At 41.5% G+C, this 22,138-nt stretch overlaps 1 long non-coding RNA gene across 1 annotated transcript; it reads left to right on the top strand.

The window, feature by feature from the left end:
• The first annotated feature begins 1,380 nt into the window (after positions 1–1,380).
• LOC311520289 lies at positions 1,381–10,600 on the top strand. The gene is made up of 5 exons (XR_014711544.1): positions 1,381–1,477; positions 2,362–2,430; positions 6,960–7,020; positions 8,329–8,473; positions 9,820–10,600. It is a non-coding gene; the product is annotated as an uncharacterized lncRNA (long non-coding RNA).
• The last annotated feature ends 11,538 nt before the right edge of the window (positions 10,601–22,138 follow it).

The following is a 22,138-nucleotide window of genomic DNA, read 5'->3' as shown; positions in this document are numbered from 1 at the left end:
GGCATAACCTACCACCAAGAAGTAAGCTTCAATACCCCCATCCACATGTGTGTGTGTGTCTGTGTGTGTGTGTGTGATAGATTCCCAATGATTTCCTATCAATATTTTGTGATGGCTCTGCAACTGTGGCTATAATTCACATTTATTCAGAGCAATGATTTCTAAGGAGGTGGGTATCACAAGGAGACTATTGTATGATTCTGACCAGGGGGACAAGCTAAGAAAATGCACTGGAATTAAAATGAGATGTTAGAAACAGTCTTAACAAGTATTAAACATTTACAATCACCGTTACAACCAATATAAATAAATGAAGCATAAAACCGTATTTCTTCAACTATTATAGTCAAATGATAGTGTCTACATACTCGGGGTATTGCAGACTTCATAAGAAATTAACCAAAATACCCAATACAAAAATCATCTTTTCATGTACAGTGAGTGCATCACACTTGGTAAAAGAAATGGAATTCTTGTATTTAACAATGGAACCATTGTGAGACATCTTTGCAGAATAACTGGCTTCCCCTAGATGTACAACAATAGCTCACAGTCCCCTAGCCTTTTATAAATCTCCCTCCCTTGCTCTTAGTCCACCCCATTACTACTTTTCCCTTTTATTCCTTTTTTCTCTGAACCTCAGCATCCCCTTTAGTGCTGTGAAGTGTGCAAAACCAAAACATGCACCCAGAACTGTACACAGTCAGAAGGGTACATGATCGGTCCCAGAGACTGGCATGTAACAAACCATGGGCACCAGTGAGTTCAAACCCAAGATATTTAACCCCACCCCAAATCACTGACCGCTACAGCTTGGGCTAAAGGAGCACTCTGTTAGCAATACTTAGCAGCTGGTTAAAGTCACTGGGGCCAGCCATTATAGGGAGTTATGATCAAATGTATTAAGCCTGTCCCAAAAATCTATGGATGCAGCAAGGAAGGGATGGAGTCTGTATGGGGAGATTTTGGCAAACCAGTAAAGTACCTGAAACCACTATGGCTTATTGCTAAAAGCAGCCGAGTCAGCAGGCTGTAAATTGGCCATGTCACAGCCTCAGCTTGACCAAGGCGGGGCGGGAGAGGGGGGAGGGAGCACAGAAAGGGCAGCTTGGACCCCCCCCCCATAAGAATTGTGTTGAAGTTGCTGATACATGCATTTTAGAGGAGCAGGATGTGCCCTCAGGAATGTGTCTAACAGGGCCTCAAGGCTGCAAACTCTGGAAAAACCCAGACCTGGTTAATCAATAATCAGAAGGAGCCTCTTGCCTGACCATTGAAACTGCTTGCTTGACAAGTTTTCTTTAAGGGACATGTCATTCTATTACTAATGTATAAACAAGGGAGGAACGTTTGAGGTAAGGGGGACTCTTAAGGACTGGACTCTCCCTCTGGATGCATCTTGTGTTCCCCACTGGCAGACAGGCTGCCACTGTGCCACTCGAGAGCCACACCCAGCAGGACAGTGGGGTGGGAGGAGGTATTGTTTCATATTCTCTGTGTGTATATAAAGTCTGCTGCAGTTTCCACGGTATGCATCCGATGAAGTGAGCTGTAGCTCACGAAAGCTTATGCTCAAATAAATTGGTTAGTCTCTAAGGTGCCACAAGTACTCCTTTCTTTTTGCGAATACAGACTAACACGGCTGTTACTCTGACACCCAGCTTCGGTAACTATTGAGGAAAAACTTAAATATATTTAGTTGAAAACTTACAAAAAGATTTACCTATGTTTCTTCAAGAAGGATACAAGGGAAGGTATATGTCTAAATATCAGTTGAGTAACTATTGAGGGTTGGGGGTGTTTTACTAACCTGTTGCAGACGTGTGTAAGTGCTTGAGATGAAGTAAAGTTTAGCTTTAAGTGAAAGCACTCTTGCGTTGTCCTGTGTGAGCCAACCATCGATCGGTCGGCCGGCCGTGTCTCCCCTGATTTATTTCCTAATACCACCTCACACAGAGTAAAAGTTACCAAGAGCTTTGGGTAACAGAGTCAACTGTGGCAACTATAACCAAAATGGGCAGAGTCTTGTAGATACCTGTTACAAAACTATGAGCATTGATAAAAGGTGGGATTTTTCAAAAGCACTCAGTCCTACCGAACTCTGCTCCTGTTACAGCCACTGGAAGTTTTACAATTAACTGCAATGGGAGTAGCATTAGTCCAGCATGGAGACCTTTTGAAAAATCACACCTTTGTTGTTATGGAAAGACACAGACTTAAAGACAGAAGTCCTCATAATCCCTCCTTGTGGCATGGCATGCAACAGTGATAAATAACTCAATTGTACCATGCACAGAAACATGGATGAATTGCTAGAGCGCTAAAAAAATGTACTTTAATGTTCCTCTCCTGTCTTCACAGCTTGTAGGTCGCAATGAACATATGCTGCACTCCAGGAACTGCACACACACAAGAAGGCCCCTTGTCCAGGTAAACAGGGATGTGGCCACAGGAAAAATAAAAGCAATCTGGAATTTGTCATAAGAATTCTTTTGATAAAAACTCAACTGATATTTAGACATATACCTTCCCTTGTATCCTTCTTGAAGAAACATAGGTAAATCTTTTTGTAAGTTTTCAGCTAAATATATTTAAGTTTTTCCAGACTTCTCTGTTTACAAACTTTTCCAGAATGATTCTGTTTCTTGCAGATATGACAGATTTGACCATATGCTGGACATAGTCTAGGGTGGTGTCTCCTTCCGCAACTAGAACATTATTACATATGCTCATGTTTTAATTTTAGCAGTTTCACTCCATTTTCCTCCATTGCCTTTTTTTAAAAACTTATTTCTTATTAAATCTATATTCACATCAGTTTGTTTTCTACTAAAATGTGTAATCACTGTTGATTAAGTTCAGCAGTTTGGCAAATTCTCATTGCTTTTTCTCAGATTTAGATCTGGCTCTTTGAATGGTCTTTTTCTTACACTGATATCTTGTATACCCATCACAGTTTGATCTCTTATCATTGACTCAGAGATTCTGGAAATCACATCTGACTTCTTGTCTTTACAGATATTTGAAATGATTGAAAAGTTTCTTCCTCTATTTAATTTCTTGAGTGAAACTGAAATCTTTCAAAAAGAAAAGGAGTACTTGTGGCATCTTAGTGACTAACCAATTTAATTAATTAATTAATTGGTTAGTCTCTAAGGTGCCACAAGTACTCCTTTTCTTTTTGCGAATACAGGCTGTTACTCTGAAACCTGAAATCTTTCAAATATTTTGTTTCTTTTTGGTAAACTGTTTTGGTAAACAATTTGTTTAAAGATAAACTCAGTCAACTTAATTTCTAACATTCAACTCAGATAAATTATATAATGAAATTTCTTCAGTACCAGCAATATTCAAAACTATGCCAATCTTTTGTTCATCTTCCTTATGAGCAGATCTTGATGCCCTCAAAAATAAATCAAATTCTTCTTTAACCCTTTTCCAATTTTCTGCAGCATTTTCTTGACATTTTTAGAAATATGGAATTAATCCATCCTATTTCATTCAAATTTGTTTTGCTCTTCTCAGTAATGTTGACCTCATTTTTTTTAACTTCTTCCAGTTCTTTTTATCACTTACCCCACTCCTGGTACCATGTGTTGTTTTATATTCAAGTAATCCACTAATCTTAAGAGTTCATTGACAGTAACTAAAAAAAACCCCGTCTTTATTAGATACACACTTAACATATATACAGAAGATCTAAATTCAGGTCAATATATTAGTCTAGCCTAAAACCAACAGCCTCCTCCAGCTTTCAGCTTTCACACACTGGAGACTCTATTCATTCTTTTAAATCCCCAGTAATACCACATCCAGCATATTACATCCCTAGCTTTTCACAGACATGTTTCTATCCCAGTGAGGCTGCGGTATATTCGAGATATAGCTAAAGATTGAGTCAGAGAGACCTAAGTATTTGGTTGCCTTTAAATATAATGTTCTACACACTGAACTCATCACAATAGTTCCAATATTCACAAGTGGCCGCTGCAGCCTCTTCGCATGTGTCTGGCCATCCTGTAAAAATATCCGATGCCAGAATTTGCAGCTCTTTATCCTGTAGTGTATGCTTGCTGACTTTCTGTAGTCCTTGTCAGGAAATAGAAAGTATTAATCAAGCCAGCTATATTTATTTTTATGTTTCTTTTGTTATAATGTAGCCCTTCTGCCCGTCAGAGTTGGCAGCAGTTTGTGTCAGATTATTGTAATTATTGTAACGGAGCTGCTCTGGGTAGGAAACCTGCTATATATATTTTGGTTTCTTTTTTTATAGTGTACATCTGAGTGGCAATGTTGTAATCTTAATAGCACACATTGGAGGCATGTGAAGGTTTGGGCATTTGCTGTATTACTCTCACCTCTTCTGGATCTGGGTGCAGGCCTTCGGAGGCGTCCCACGTATGGCACCTCAGTGAGTCGCAGGCTCCTCTTCTGTTTGTTGAGCTTATCGTATGAATTGTAGGGGAAGGGTTTAATGGCACAAAGTTTGTGTGTTCACTTGTACTGGCTGAGAGAAGTGGTTTCTGTCTAGAGTTCCCAGCCTCACGTTCTAGCTGGTACACCTTTCCTGGGTGTTCGGCCTATCCCACACATTGCCCTAGTGGCGTGACAAGGGTGCCATCGAGGCACTGCCATTTAGCAGAGCGTGGCTGCAGTTTTGCTGCTCCATCTTGCATGATGTTGAGGAAGTCCGTGTTGCCCATTACATTTACAGACACTCCGCTGTCTATTTGGCATTCTATTTCTTGCTTGTGCCACAGTTTCAATGTTACTTTGAAAGGTGCTAATATGAGTTTAAACGATGCTGTTTTCTTAGAGTGTATTGTTCTGATACCATGTATGTAAAAGATTTCACTATCTGGGTTGCTGCTCAGTTCACCTCTATTATATGGTGTTGCTTGCCATTGCTTTTTTGTCTGCATACTTATGCATAACGATTCCTCTTTCCACAGTCTCTGCAAATAGTGCTGTAAGCTGGGCATTTGCATTCTTTGCCTCTTGTCCCATAGTACCCACAGCTTTCATTGTGAGGTGCACTTGCTTCATCACTGTACTTATGCAGGTGTATTATTAATTATTATTATTAGTAGTAGTAGTAGTTTCTGTGGATTTCTGTTTTTGTTTTTGAGCATATGCACTTTAGCAACAATTTCATGTGTTGTTATCTTCACTGAGCAAGAGCTTATTTGCTTGCTTTGCACATTTTTGTGGCCTCTGCCAGTGTTAACAGAGGGTTTCTGAGCATTCTCATTCGAGTTCCTTTGTCTTTAGTTTCTTATGACTCATATCAACTCCTCTTTCAAAATGCCATACTCACATTAATCTGACATTTTGCCCAGCTTGGCATTATACTGGTCAATGTTTCTGAAGATGCTTGCTCACACTTGTTGAAGAAGCAGTGTTCATATATAACATTTCTTGTAATTTCAAAATGTTTTTGGAGCATGCCCAACATTTTGGAGGGATCTCTGTAGTCTGCTGGTGGCATACCCAGAGGCTACTAGAGCATGTGGCTTTCTTTCCCCATCACTGACAGTAGTGTTGCAGCCCTTATTCTTTTAGATTTTTTTTTTCATTCAGTCATGTGGATGTTCTCTGAAGAACAGCCAGTTGTTGAAGACATCCCCTTCCATGTCCATGGATCCAGGAACCAGAATCAGGCTTGCTCCCATGACTGAGCTTTGTCTTTAGTTAACTGATTATGTAACAGTCAGACCTGCTGGCTACTTCGTCCTTTTAGGGGCACATTTACTTCTGACACCATGTTCTGGTTCTGTCAATAAGGCACAAAAATCCATTAAGCTTTTCAGTGACAAACCATTATTTCATACCACTGAGTCATTACAAACAGGGCTGCAGCACTGTTTCCCTATGTTTTGTCACCATGATCTGCCCTCTAATCTGGTGCTGACTATCCCACATCCTGTTATACAAACTGTTGCATAGCTCAGGCACTTGGAGGTTCTAGCTGCAGCTCTCTGTTGTGGGTGGGAACCTGTTTCTCATAACACAAAACTCACCAAACCTCCTGATCTGAATCCCCTCGAATGTTAGGGATGGCTCTATCTCAGCCCCCTCCTAAATGAAGCTTCAGATCAGAACTTTTTGACGCTTATCAGAACCCAGCCTCTGCACCTTTGGAGGTTCATCCATCATCATCCATCAGATTTTAGACTTTTTTCCTCCATAACAAAAGCCACAAGGGTCTAGTGAATATATTAAATTTGATTGTACAACTCTGTGCACAGCACCCAGTGTAAATAAGATACCAACTTACACTAAGCAGCTCTCCTCCTCCCCCTCCTGCTTGCTGCCCCCTTTCTGGAGATCAAACACAAATCATTAAAAGCCTCCTTTGTATATTATGTTCTCTACCTGCACGATATCTATTTCAGGCTCCTTACAAGTTGCTCTCTTTCCTTCCAGCCTCCTATTCAAAGGAAGCTTCCAAACTGGCCACTTGTCAGAGTGATGTGAATGTATTTTGACATCAGCAGGACACAGAGAGAGGGGTCACTTCCCTTGGCTTTTCCAATTACACAGCTTGTTGTGAGGAGCTGAATCAACCATGAATGTCATTCTGCTCATGCTGGCTAGGAGGGTGCTCTCTGTTCGGCCCTTGGCATTTAACCATGTTGAATTATGAATGTGCTACCAATCACACTGTTTGCCTTGGAGCTGGGAAGGATGAATCGCAGGGACCTTTTTTGGAATTAGATTTCAAAGTGGACCATGCAATGTTTTTAAACAAAGTTTATTCAGAAAGCCCCAGTTATCTGAAGATCGGCCAGATAATAGGAAATAACATTTGCTCACTGTAGCATCCCGCAATAATACACTGTCGCTCTCTGTGTGTGTTGTATGTTTTATCTAATATTAAACAAAAGTTGGATGAGAAGCCAGGGCAAGTCCTGCCTAATCAAATGACTGACATTTTTGCTCTCTCTCTTTATACACAGTACTGTGGTGAAACTGGAGTCCTGCTTCTGTGCTAGATGAGACCTCTCAGACGGTTTGCTGGTATATAAAAGATTAAAGTTTCCTACATCGGCCCCGTAGTTTCAAATCTCTGAGAATATTAATTGATGATTTTTTTCTTCATTAAAGCATTTGCTGTGCAGATGAACAGTATAAAGTAGGGCTGTTGATTAGTTGCAGTTAACTCACATGATTAACTCAAAAAAAGTAATCACGATTAAAAAATTAATCGCACTCTCAAACAATTGAAATGTATTAAATTTTTTTGGATGTGTTTCTACTTTTTCAAATATACTGATTTCTATTACAACACAGAATACAAAGCGCACACTGCTCACTTTATATTATTATTTTAGATTACAAATATTTGCACGGTTAAAAATGATAAAAGAAATAGCACTGTGCTGCAGACCCTCCACTTGCCCAGGGTGTGCAGGCTGTTAGCAGCCCCTGGCCCACGTTTCCCCCCCCCCCCGCAAGCTCCCCCTCAGGGCAAGTGGAGAGTGTGCGGCTCCCCACAGCTGCCTGCCCTGCGCAGCTCTCAATATGGCCGGGCTGCAGCCCCCCAAACTGGAGCCAGGTAGGGGTAAGAGCTGGGTGAGCAGTTGTGGGGAGCCGTGGACCTTCCTGTCCTGGGTGGGGTGCCTGCAGGGTGGGGACACAAGCCAGGGCCTGTTCTCAGCCTCCCCACCCCGGGCAGGTGGAGAGTCAGCAGCTCCTGGCCCACTCTGCCTTCCAGCTTGGCCAGTCTTCTGGCAGAAGTGGTGGGGCAGGGCAGTACCACGGAGGGGGCAGGGGGCTCTGGCCCTCCCACTTTTGGGAAGGCTCTGCTACCCCTGTACAGAGGGAATTAATATCTTCATGTGTAAAGTTAATACATACATTTTATAATGATCTTAATAACCAGCATGCTATTAGTTTTCATATACTGATAAAGTATATTTTGAACAAATATTCTTCAGTAGTGTTTAAGCTGTGTTCAGTAGTGTTTAAGCTGTGAATACAAGAATGCTTAGGGTTACAAATGGCTTTTGTGTTGTAGATACCCATATACTTGGGTGTGGCTTGATATCATAAATCCACTGGACAGATAAGGTGGGTGAGGTAATATTTTTAAGATCATCCCCATGTCTGTCTAATATCCTGGGACTGACACAGCTACAACTATACTGCAAATCCATTTTACGTCACCCAACAAACAGCTGTCAAATAATGGCTGATCATTTCCAGCCACTGAAGGATTCAACTTCCCCAGCATGGCACAGAGATGAAGCCCTTTGTATCCTGACACCATGACTGATCCTCACAATATTAGGGAAATCTTTGAAATGATTCTTTTCTTCTCTCCAGTTGCTGTCCACCATGATTGTGCCCTCACGAGGGACAGCAGGGTCCAGTGGACAAGGCCCTGGGATTCCAAAGACCCATGTTCTATTCCTGGCTGTAGCGTGGAACTGCCATATGACCTTGGGCAAGACCCTTCATCTCTCTGTGGGTATGTCTACACGACGAGCTACAGGTGTGATTTCCCTGCTCACATGAACATACTCGAGCTAGCTCAATGAGAACAAGAGCCAGTATAAATAGCAGTGTAGCCCCAGGAGCAGCAGTGAAGGCATGGCTTAGCCATGCCAAAGTACCTACCCACCAGTTTCAGGCCTAGTTCTGGGCCAGTATAGCAAAAAATAAATGTGAATATTCCTGCACCGCTTCCTCCACTGTGGATACCACAGTTACACTGGTATTTATACTCACACTAGCTCGATGAGTGCTAACAAGTATTTGTACATGAGCTGGGGAATCACAACCCCTAGGTCACAGTGTAGATGCAGTCAGTGCATCCTGTTTCTCCTCCCAACTTTTGTCTGTCTTGCCTCTTTAGACTATCAACTCTCTCGGGCCAGAACTGTGTTTTACTATGTGATTGCACAGGCTCTCTCACACTGGGTCCCGAGCTTGGTTGGATCTCTAAGCTATCTTCTGCAACAGATTATGATATGGACAGGACAGATTTTGGGATTTGGGGGCTGGCCAGTGAGACAATACTTGAGGACACACCTCAAATTTAACTGACTCATTTTACATTATAAAAAAGTATGGAAGTAGACAGGGGGGAAGAAGGAGGAAGTAGACCGGTGGAAGAGGAGGAATCGTGCAGTTCCCTTTTCCCATTCCAAGCTTCAGGCGGTAGGTCCTAGCGGCCTGTTCTTTTCTTCCTGAATGAAGCAGTAGACTTTTTTGTTAAACTGGAAGTCTCATTATTTCCAGATGCCCAAAATCAAACGGCTGTGGGACTTATGCATCTCAAAGGCTAGCTCTTCCACTGCCAGTCCCCTGAATAACCATAATCATTACAGCTGGTGGAAAAATGGTGATTATTGTGTGAGTGAAATGTTGGGGGGGAGTCCTTTGACATTTTTAATCATTTCCTGTAATTTTTTCCCCATTTTTTTCAATGAAAAACCAAATCCCATCAATTTTCACTTTTAAAACTTTTTGTGCAAAACAAACAAACAAAAACCTTTGTTTTGGGGTAAAAAAAAGTTTGTTTTTTGAAAGCCAAAACCTATTTTTCCCTCCACTAAAAAAACCCAAAAATGTAATTAACAATAATTTTCATGCCAAGATTATCATTTCCAAAGTAAACCTTTTCTCTTCTAAATTAATTTGACAAAATATGTCAATGTGCTTTGATGGACTAGGCAATTTTTTTTTGTTTAAAATGAAATGTTACAGATGGCATAAAAGTGAGTGTACCATCAAAAGCATCAAAATGCTTCTCCTAACTTGGAAAACATAAAGATACTTTAACCACTGCTCTCTGATCCTCTTTCCCCACAGTCAAAAGGCCAGCAGCAGACCATCGCACTGAAAATCTGCATTTACCTACCTACTGTTGTCTTCTTAGAGTGAATAAATGATGACCTGTTCCCCCTATAAGCTCTTTGGTGGATGGCAGGCATACTCCCGTCATGGCATGTCCTTGTGAGGGATGGTACTAGGTAGAGTCTCTAATCATCTTGGATGGAGGGTGACGATTGACATGGGTGATAAGATATGTCACCCATACATTACAAATGATAGCTCCACCACTCAAGAAATGTGCAATATTATCATCAGTCCATAAACTTCTTGGTGGTGGTGCCTAAGGACAACCCAGGGCTAAAGTCCCAAGAATAATAAGAGACATACTAGTTTTGCCTTGATTGGATTAGAAAGAGCATACATAACATGGCTGCTTCATTTAAGAATATGATTCAAAGGATGCACTCAAAAGCAAGTCTTAGGCCCAACCAATCAGGGAATAGATACCATGTGATTTCAGCTATTTGACTGCCATCATATAATCAAGAGCAGCTTGAAATTCAAAACGCACTACAAAATCTGAATCCAGAGAGCGCAAACAAATCTGTATCCAAACTGTGATGAAAGCTTGGTTGATGAAAGACATTTTGTATTTATCACTGAGGAAGGTCTGTAAACTTAAAACTGGGTGAACTATGAGCACTTTAACTTTTACTCTGAATACGATACCTCTAATCGTTACTACTCTCACTGGATTCAAGCTAACAGTCTAAAAATGAATACCATAATGTCAGTCTCTTTAGTCATTTAGACCATGTATTAGGAGTGTATTAACTATATGTACATTTGTAAGCTTTATAATTAATATAAGAAATCATAAAACACTCCTACGAGAGAGAAATATGTAGGATCAGATTGTGAGCCCATAATGGCATTGGGGAGCAGTTACTCACATGAGTAATATCATTGATTTCAGTGAGACTACTCATGTGAGTAAGTCATCGCAAGCATGATTAATAGGCTCTTGCAACCTGGCCTGTAGGAAGCAAACAGGATGAGATTTTTTTTTTTAAATTAGGCATGCAGTATGTCACCAAAATGCAAGCACAACTGCGTGTCTTGTTTTTGGAGACCAGTTACCATAACTGCGTCTTTATATTAGGCAATTGCACATGCAAATAACTAATGGTGCCAATCTAGATTTGCGGTTACTCAGTTGGGGCTAGATTCTGCTACTCTTAGCAAGCAAAACTAAACTCCTCAAGGGCCCACTGATTTCAACAGAAGTACTCCACTTGCGGAAGGGCATCAGGATCCAGTTCTTGTGTGCCTAGTCATGGTGATGAGACATGGGTATTAGGCACACAGATTGAGTCCTGGTTCAGCACTCACTGAAATCATATGGGAGTATTCCCATTGGCTTTAGTGGACTTTGGGTCAGCACTTTGATGGGCACGTGTCCAACTTAAAAAAAAGATCAGGCACAGAGTATCTAAGAAAAATCCTACTCTGCTTTATATTTGTTTGACTGAGACAGAATAATCAAAACAAAGAGAATGTGTGAAGTCACTGAGAACTCTAGTAGATTTCATGTCAGTGACTACAGTATGCTAATCCCTGCTGTCTGCATTGCTACGAACTGGCAGAAAAAGAAAACATTAAAAAAAAGTGTTTTAAAAAATTGAACATGGTGTTATTAGCTTGGTTTTCTAAACTGAACACTATTTTGTTTTTGTTGTTTTAAATCAGGGATTATTTTTAGTTCACTGTTTTATTTTTAAAAAATGTAATTTTCAAAATCAAATTTTTTTTCAGCTTTTCCAGCAATGCAGATTTTTCCAGCAAAATGGCCCTCTTTCTGATGTAGCGTATTCCAGTCCCTCCCTCACCTCCTCTGAGTGAAACAAGCAATGCCACTAAAAGCAGAGTTTTGCCAGTAGAAATGCATCTATACTACATAGTATAGATCTACACATCTGTACTTCTGCTGGTGGAGAATACTAGGGAGGGGTGCTCATGCTCCTAGAATGATTCTTTTCTTCTTTATTGTTTTTTAACTGCTGTAGGATGATCTGCCATCTGTGGCAGTCTGGCCAGATGTTATGGGACAGGCAATGTTTAGGGCACCTTTTCTAGCCCCTTCCCAGAAAAAAGGGTGAGCAGTACTATCCTAAAAAGTGGTGTTCTGACAGCTAGGACACTGCTGAACTTCTCCGCTGCCCTGGGGACTGAGCTGAAGGACCGCCAGTCTCAAGGCCACCTACGTGCAGCATTGTGGCTATGACTGCCAGTGTTCATCTCCACCAGTCACTTCGCCACGCCACCATCGCCGCAGGACTTGGGTTAGTGATATAATGTTAATGATGATGAAATTCGATTAGATGATAAGCAGGACAAAGCATCATTCTGGCTGGGGACCCTCCTGGGTGCAGTGGGTGACCAGGACATCTTCAGTGCCTTGTCATGTTCTCCACACCCCACAGCATGTTGCTCATCTCCTTCATGGCCGACCTTCAGATCATCACTGAGTTACCTAGGAAGGTGGTGGAATCTCCATCCTTAGAGGTTTTTAAGATCTGGCTTGACAAAGCCCTGGCTGGGATGATTTAGTTGGGGTTGGTCCTGCTTTGAGCAGGGGGTTGTACTAGATGACCTCCTGAGGTCTCTTCCAACCCTAATCTTCTATGATTCTAGATTCTATGATCAGTTTCAGGAATTCAGAGATCTTGTGCCAACCAGCCATTCAAAGCCACAGTGCCAGCTATCTTCATCCAAGGCACACAACTGAAAATTGTGGATCAGTTCAAGTATTTGGGCAGCACCATCTCAAGTGACGGTTCCCTTGATAAGGAATTTTCCTCCAGAATTAGCAAAGCCAGCCAGGCCCTTGGCCAACTCCAACCAAAAGTCTTTAACCAACACCACATTTGTCTCTCCACCAAATTGAAGATCTACAGTGCAGTGGTTCTGACATCTCTCCTCATATGCGTAGCCATAGATGAGAGCTATGACAATATAGTATCGTCAGTGATGGACGACCAACAACACTTCTGCTGGCATAACTTTGTTGGTCAGGGATCACATTTTCATACCCTGACTGATACAACTATGATAGCAAATGGGGATAGTTTAGACCAGACCTTAGGAATCTTGGAACCTGACAGGGAGATTTTCAAAGGCGCAAGTTGTAGTTTAAGGTCAGACATTTCAAAGGTGTTTGGGTGCCTAAAGGTGCCTAGTAGAATTTTCAAAAGCACTTAAGCAAGTAAGGCTCCTACATCCCATCAAAATCAATGGGATTTCGATGCCTAATCCTTTTAGGCTTTTTTTGAAAATTCCACTGTAAGCATCTTTCACCTATAAACATGTTTAGGGACCTTTGAAAATGTAGCCCTAAGAGCCTAACTCCATTTGACATTCAATGGACTTAGGTACTTCAGAGTCTTAAGTCTCTTTTGAAAATGGGACTTCTGTTCCTAATCATGTATGCTCATGTGAAAATTTTATCCCATTGCCTCCTCTTACACAATGATGGTTATGAGGCTTCATTAATGTTTGTGAGGTGCTTTGTGCAGCAGGGACCATCGTGATCTACTTCTCTGACCTCTTGCACATTGCAGGCCACAGAACCCACCCCTGTAAGAGATCCCTAACCTCTGGCTGAGTTACTGAAGTCCTCCAATTATAGTTTAAAGAATTGAAGTTACAGATTAGCCACCATTTAAACTAGTTTAAACCTGCAAGTGACCCAGGCACTATGCTGCAGAGGAAGACAAACCCCCTCCCCCCCCACCACCACCTGGGTCTCAGCCAATCTGACTAGAGGGAAAATTCCTTCCTGACTCCTTGAGTGAGAGGCACCATAAACTATAGTTCAGGTCCTTAGTTGGTTTAAATTCTCATAGCTTCATGAAATTAGTGAAGCTACACTGATTTACACCAGCTAAGGAAATAGCTCCAAATCCAACAGCAGTAACAGTATTATTATAAGGAAGATCCTGTTGCCAATTATCATAAGAGTAATTGAAAGCCCCCTGGAGCCTACCTGGAATTCATACTACACTTGCTCAGAGACAGAAGGTAGCTTAAACTGAAAGAATAAAACGTTGCTGACAGTTCTTGCCATTTGCAGCATCAACGCAAAGTGTTGAAGGATCCCCGATTCCACCATGAAACAAATATTTCTGCCGGAGCTGCTTTGTTTAAATGCACAACTCTGCTTTTGTGTGATCCTCTGGGTCACCCTCTTGAGTGAGAGAACATTATGTGATGCTGCTTTTAATAGCACAGACAGTGCCAGAGCTGCAATATGTATAAAAGCACTACAAAATGTTCTGAATGAAGAAGCACTTTGTACTGGAGGGGATGGGGGGGCAGTTGAGTATCATTCCTTGGGGACACCTAGTTCCTTTTGGAAAAGTTAAATTATTACTATTATAAAACAAACTGGAGTGCAACTTAATTGGAAACATTACAAACAGATGTGGAAGAGCAGAATAACAAGCTCATGTTAAAGAGAGTATTTCTTTAAAAATACCTGTCATAAAACACCTCTCTCTTTAAATAAAAACAAAAAAGAGGTAAACTTAACGACAAATCAGACTTGAGATAAGGGATGCGACCAAAATACAAAATCTTGGGACAGCCACCAAACCTTGATACCACTGCAGTCTGCTCACATTCTTCTCAACCTTGCTTCACGGTCTTGTTCAGGTTGAGTTCCAGCTGCCAGCCCAGAGGTCCTTCTCTCTCCTCCAGGTCTCTGCCAGTACTGCTCTGTCAGAGGCCCTGTAGCTCCCTTAGCCAGCCAGGCACACCATCCACAGTTCTCCAGCTCCACCAAGGAACTGGCTATCTAGCCCTGCAACTCCTTTTATGTTAGCCTGCTGGGCCCTGATTGGCTGCTCCCTGTGGCCTCCCTCATTGGATGCCTCCTTGCAACCACTCTAGGCCACTTGGAGAACTACTCTCCTGTTCATCTCTGGGATGGGGTGTGACAGGACCTCACAGCCTTCTGGATGGCCTCAAAGGGTCTAGTATTGCCCATCACAGGCATCAAGAAGTTAAAGTTCTTCAAATGGAAAAAGACAGATCACAAGCGTGACTGACGCTGGTTCCTCTGATCTACTATTGTGTAAAGGGAACCATAGCACATGAGAGGAAGATGTGATAGACTGGAATAAGATTTTTTTCAATAGATTGGGACTATCCTGAGAGCGTGAGTCAGTGTTAATGAGTTTTCAAGGTTTGGGAGGACTAGTTCCAGTGCAACCTATTAGGCCAGTGGTAACTCTTATTTGTTCATACTTACATTCTAAAATTCATATATTGTCTAATGATGCTTATTGAATAAAAGAGTTCTGTGGGACACTCACAGACCTGTAAGTAGTGCTCTTAGTAGAATTCCTGAAACTGCGTTCTGTGAGACAAGCTCTGCTTCAACCACATGTTTGGCTTAATAGTGCTCAGTCATATATTCTGTTGGTGAGAGAGACAAGCTTTTGCGTTTACACAGGGCTCTTCTTCAGGTCACCAACATTGTTGCTACAACACTGCTTACAAGAACGGGTGATATTGAATGTAGCTGTTTAAAATGGAAACTAGCCCAGACCTGAAGAAGAACGCCATGGAAATGTGAAAGCTTGTCTCTCTCACCAACAGAAGTTGGTCTGATTAAAAGATATTACCTCACCCACCTTGTCTCTCTAGTATCCTGGGAGCAAAACAGCTACAACACTGAATGCAGTACTCATTCACATAGAAAGGAACACATTTCCTCCACTGCAAGAACGGCTGGGTGAAAGCCTATGGCGTGTGTTATGGAGGTCAGACTAGATGATCTAATAGTCCCTTTCGGCCTTAGAAACTATGGATGAGTTCTTCGCCCTATTAAAGTTTCTGGGAGTTTTGCCAGGATTTCTCCCTATGTATCTGAACAGTAGGGAGATCACTGATTTTTTTTTTTTAATTCCCTTTAAACACATTGCATCTCTTGTTTCCTACTCGCTGCAAATCCTAATACTTTACCTTTTATGTCAGTATTAACATTAGTACACTAAGTAGTTTCCAAGGAGTCAAGCAAACAGAAATCAGTCCTTAACAACAGAGGTTACAAACATACTCTGCAATTTAACATACATCTGGTGCTGCGTAAAACATCCAGTTCAAATGAGGATAAAGGAAGAGGATAGACAGGTTCTGTGTTATCTTTCAAAGAGGTAATTGCAGTTTCACATATTGATAATATAATGGGACAGATTGCACTTCCAGTTATCCTGTTAAAACCCTAAATAACACTGTTGACTTCAGTGATTTACGTAATTATAACAGAGGACAGCTTTATTTTGGCCTGATATATTTTAGACAGACAAGGTAGATGAGGTCATATCTTTTATTGGACCAACTTCTGTTAGTGAAAGGTACAAGCTTTAGAGCTACACAGAGCTCTTCTTCAGGTTTCAGCAAGATCACAATCAGAAATAATCTATTTTGCATGCAGACATTTTCTTCCATTGGAACTATAACTCTCCATTTTTTCCCCCCAAAATATCAGCATGGAGAAGGAGTATGGGGATGAATTAACTTTTCCATTTGACTTCAGCTGTTAATATTTATGAGCCAGATTCTCAGCTGTTGTAAATTGGCTTAACTCCATTGAAGGTTATTTGTATTGTCACAGTGGTAGTCAGAGACCAGGAACCCATTGTCCTAGGTGGTGTACTAACACAAAAAATGTTCCCAAAGAGCGAAGTATAAAACAAGAGACAACAGATGGATACAGACAGGCTGATATAAAGGAGGAAGCACAAGGAAACAAGTCAATATTATCAGCATAATGGGCAGTGGGCTCAACACCACCCCAGCCCAGCTTCACTGGGGGCTGGGTCTAAACTCAGAATCTATTCCCAATGACTAAAGACCTGGACTTGAGAACACTTACTACCAGGCATGGGGATTACAGCTGTGAGCTTTCCCAGTGAAGCCAATGGGATGATACACTGCTAAGCACTGTGTCCCATAGCAAGAGTTCTTTGGATTGGGCCTGAGTTTATCCAAAGGACACATGGGGATTTAGAATTTCAACTCCTATTACCAGTGATGCTTCCTGCACAGCAAAATCCCTGCTGTCTCTTTTGAAAATGTAACCCTTTAAAATGTTGGGTTGAGAAAATAAGGCTACTCTGTGAATGGCGGAAGGGAGGAGAAAGGAGGATGGAGACAAAAAAACAAAAAGGTGGGGGCAGGAGAGTTGCTTGTGAATTGGCAACAACCTTCTTTAATGTAGCAGGTGAAGGTGCTGATGGGGGAAGAGGAGGCAGCACTAGTGGACGAATCTCATTAAAACAGCCCTAGAATTGCCCAATAGGAACACCCATAACAACAGCAAACTCCCATTGGTCTGGGAGACACGAGTGCCATTTCAGGGTGCATGTCCTTATCCTCCAGCAAATCCACACTTTGACAATGTGTGCTGGTTCCAAGGGTCCATATGTGAATATTTTACAGATCTATCTATTTTTTTTTTCATTTCAAAAACTTGACAATTAGAAGGGAGTGTGAGCTAGTGATTAAAGCAGGTGACTAAAAGTCATCACACCTGGCTTCCAGTCCTAAATCTTTCCCTGTCTCACTACATAATTTTGGTCAATGACTTAATCTCTGTCCCTTGTTTAACAATCTGTAGAACAGATATTATAATACTTACCTACATCACTGGGGTTTTGTGATTTAAAGTATGCAAAGCAATTTGAGAACCATGCATAAAATACCTTATAAGCACACAGTAATAGTAGTAGAAATAATAGTCTCTTTACCTATGGTAGATTTTTCTTACAAATTGCAGGCCTGTAAGGTACATGCACAGGGAACCTCTATGCAGTAAATCCTACAGAAAACCCATTCAAATCATTCAAATAAGATTCTAACGGAGAACAAACTTGGAATAAATCTAGAATCTATATAATGGAAAAGGAGTGAGGTGAATCGGACACTGTATGTCCTAAGGAATCAGACACAATGTAGTCAGCTCGCTCATCTGTATCAATGCATTAATGATTTATGTAGCTTTTAATTTACAACACAGACATATCTAAAATAATCAGGTAGAGGCAGGCATTAAAAATTCACTGCATGGGTCATAAAATGATTAGTTATTCAAGTGACTTCAGATTTGTATTTCATTAAAGAATAATTTTAATTTACTTTTAAACAGTTTATATACAGAGATTTAAGTACTCTTGGAAGATGATTATGCAAAACTCTTGCTTTTATGCATTCAATATATTTGAGACACTTTCTTTGCAAGCTGTGTTAATTTGTTGGAAAGCACATGAAAAATATGGCTCAATAATTTCAGGAGGGAAATCTTTAATTTACAAAAAAAAAAGTGGGTCTATATTATTATTATTATTTGCATTTTATATACATCCATGAAAGCAGATTTAAGACCAAAGGGGCGTCTGTTCTTCCCTCTGATCCAGTCTAGTTGCCCCCCCCCAATGTAACAAGCTCTCAAATCACAGCTGAAGTGATTCAGCTGCATTTAAGCAGTTACATTCCACCCAGCTGCTGTGCAACGGGTTTGTTGCTTCATTGCAAGTGTTTATTTTCTACTGCCTTTCCTGATCAAATGCTGCAACAATCTGTGAAAACAATAGCAAGTCTAGGGGCAGTTTAACTCCAAATTAATCTTGCCCAGGCTATTAAGCACCTATTTTTTTTGGTAAATGCTTTTGCAATAAACAATTTCAGATGTCTCCCTCAACTCCGAGAACTAACACAGTTATGTCAAAAACACTGCCATTATCAACCTTGTCGGGAAGGCAGTGTAGCTCATCATGTAAGTAGCCTTTGTGTTCTGTTTTTTAACTAGTTCTTTATTCACTTCTGTGTCCTACCCTGGATCTCTGTAGCTTTTACCTTAAACAGATGCCTGTCATGTGGAACTTTATTGAGGGCTTTCTGCAACTCCAGATAAATCATGCTGTATGCGTTGACACCGTCAACCTTCTCTGTAACCTTCTCAAAGTCAAAAGAAGTGAGGCAGATCCTTTCTCTTCCATATTCGCAGTTTGACTTATCTTCCTTTGAGAAGAATTCAGGTAGGACCTTCAGCTGGTCCAAAATGATGCAGCTTCACTGAAAGTGATGGGACTTTGCTGATTTGCACCACATGAGGATATGGCCCTATAACTCTGTTCCTTTGTATGCCGAACAAAGTTTCTATTTTTGATACATGTTGTAAATGCCCAAGTTAAATGATTCAGTGAACACATATTTTAAAAATGTACCTTAAGATACATGAGTTATTGATAGCAGCATAATGCCCCCTGTATACGTCACTTTCCCATTTTACTCCTAAATTCACCCAATGTGAGCTCTCCATTTTGTTCATAAAAATAAATTATGGGAAACTACAATTTAAAATTTAGAGCTGAACATTGGCACACTCTGTTACATACCTGCATCACCTCAAATCGGAGTCCTATAAGACTTTTATTGGATATTGGCGTAACTCTAATTTTGACATTTGGAGCTAATGGTGTATTTGTCAGGTCCATCAATGGTTATTAGCCAGAAGGGTCAGGGATGCAACACCATTCTCTGAGAGTCCCTAGCATCTGACTGCCAGAAGCTGGGAGTGGATGACAGGGGATGGATCACTCGATGATTCCCTGTTCTATTCATTCCCTCTGAAGCACCTAGCACTGACCACTGTTGGAAGACAGGATAATGGGCTAGATGGGCCATTGGTCTGATCCAGTATGGCTGTTCTTGTGTTTTTATCATAGAATCATAGAATATCAGGGTTGGAAGGGACCTCAGGAGGTCTAGTCCAACCCCCTGCTCAAAGCAGGACCAATCCCCAACTAAATCATTATTTTTCATAATCATTATGCATATGTTATGTTTTATATGCCTTTTATTGTACTTAAAAATATAACTTGACCTGCATAATGCATAATGATTCTGAAGAATAAATCATTAGTTGGGGTTGGTCCTGCTTTGAGCAGCGGGTTGGACTAGATGACCTCCTGAGGTCCCTTCCAACCCTGACATTCTATGATTCTAAATCATCCCAGCCAGGACTTTGTCAAGCCGGAGCTTAAAAACCTCTAAGGATGGAAATTCCACAACCTCCCAAGGTAACCCATTCCAGTGCTTCACCACTTTCCTAGTGAAATAGCTTTTCCTAATATCCAAGCTAGACCTCCCCCACTGCAACTTTAGACCATTGCTCCTTGTTCTGTCATCTGCCACCACTGAGAACAGCTTAGCTCCATCCTCTTTGGAACCCCCCTTCAGGTTGTTGAAGGCTGCTATCAAATCCCCCCATCACTCTTCTCTTCTGCAGACTAAATAAGCTCAGTTACGTCAGCCTCTTCTCATAAGTCATGTGCTCCAGCCCCCTAATCATTTTTGTTGCCCTCCGCTAGACTCTCTCCAATTTGTCCACATCCTTTCTGTAGTGGGGGGGGGGGGCAAAACTGGATGCAGTACTCCAGATGTGGCCTCACCGGTGTTGAATAGAGGGAAATAATCACTTCCCTCCATCTGCTGGCAATGCTACTACTAATGCAGCCCAAGATGCCGTTAGCCTTCTTGGCAACAAGGGCACGCTGTTGACTCATATCCAGCTTCTCATCCACTGTAATCCCCAGGTCCTTTTCTGCAGAACTTCCACTTAGCAAATTGGTCCCCAGCCTATAGCAGTGCATGGGATACTTCCTCCTAAGTGCAGGACTCTGCACTTGTCCTTGTTGAACCTCATCAGATTTCTTTTGGCCCAATAAGCCCAATTACATTTGGCCCTCTTTGAGAAGTGCTCAGTGAATATGTTCCAGTAAAAAACACCCAGTCCCTTCTATGATCCCAGGTCCTCTCTGCTCATATTGAATCAACAAGAAAGGAAATGTTCAACTGGGAAGAAGACCTCACCTTTAGACATTAAATGTGCTGGACTTTGGAATCTTTTTTGGTCATACTAGACATGTAATTATACAGTCTTTAATGTGTCTTTTATGCTGCTCCGACTAGTGTGGAAAAATTGATGTAATTCTCCCTAAAACACAGCTAGTAAAATGGTGTAATCTTACTGAGTGTTATCTACCTTGAACACCTTCTAAAGGTGCCAATTTCACAAGTTCCATTGGCAGCTCTTTTTCAGCACCTTAAGCTTTCCCTGGTTGTCCTATTTTCCATAAGAGCTCTCATCTCTTTTTATGACTGTATACAGACATCGGGCACAACTCCTCCTCAGGTGTTTGGCTTTTTGCCCTTAGCTGTCTCTGGGTGGAATCTCACAAGTGTCCCAGCCTTAGACCTGGACCCTGGTACATTATGTTCTGTACACCAACCACCTGCCACCTGCAGATTTGAATGGGTTTCTGGCCCCTGTGTTTCACCCTTTGGGAGCCTGTGATAAGTGATATAGCAAGCAGCAGACTTCTTAAAACTGTTTCTATTCATCAGTTGGAACTAAGCAAGGGGGAAAAAAGACTTTATAACAAACATCCTATACATGTCTATCTTACCTCAGGTACTGCCATCACATAATGGCATTGTAGGCAGGATGAGTTCCTTTAGAAACCCCCACAGGTACATGTCAGTGTGGGTTTCTTACCATTGCCCTCTGACTCCCCCTTGAAAGAGAATTTTTTGGGTACATCTACAATTCAAGCTTGAGGGGACCTACCTCTGATCAAGCTCTGAGCATGTAGACGCAGTGGTGGGACCACCCGGAGGAGCTCATCACCCTGAGTAAGATTCCCCTTTGAGATACTAGACCTGCATTTGGGTGGCTAGTCCACTGTGCAATCCAGTGGCTATGCTCTAATTTTAGCACATTTCCTCCATCAGAGCTAGCATAGCTACATCTTCTGGAGCTGGGAATAATGCTCCCAGCTTCAAGTATAGCTGTACTTTTTGTCTACACTTTGAGAAAGGTCTAACATGGACCAATGGCTGGAAGTTGAAGCTAGACAAATTCTGACTGAAATAAGGTGTAAATTGTGGACAGTGTGAGTAATGAACCAGTGGAACACTCCACCAAAGGCTGTCACTGGAAATTTTTAAATCAAGACTGGATGGTTTTCTAAGAGATCTGCTCTAGGAATTAGTTTGGGGAAGTTCTCTGGCCTGTGAGAGACAGGAGGTCAGATTAGATGATCACAATGATCCCTATTAATCCATCCACCACCACCCATGTCTCTCTGTCCCCCCTGGATTCTCTAACAGAGCCGCAAGAGACCTCTCTTCTCCACCCCTCCCCAATTGTAAATAGTTTGAGGCCTGGCCAGGAGATGGGCTAAAGCCATTAAAGTTACCAGTGCTGGCATTTTCTCTTAACAATCAT

Source organism: Lepidochelys olivacea, assembly GCF_965140295.1.
Source record: "Lepidochelys olivacea isolate rLepOli2 genome assembly, chromosome: 5".
Classification (NCBI taxonomy): domain Eukaryota; kingdom Metazoa; phylum Chordata; order Testudines; family Cheloniidae; genus Lepidochelys; species Lepidochelys olivacea.
The sequence above is the reverse complement of the archived record's forward strand: the minus strand, read 5'-3'. Positions and strand labels throughout refer to the sequence as shown.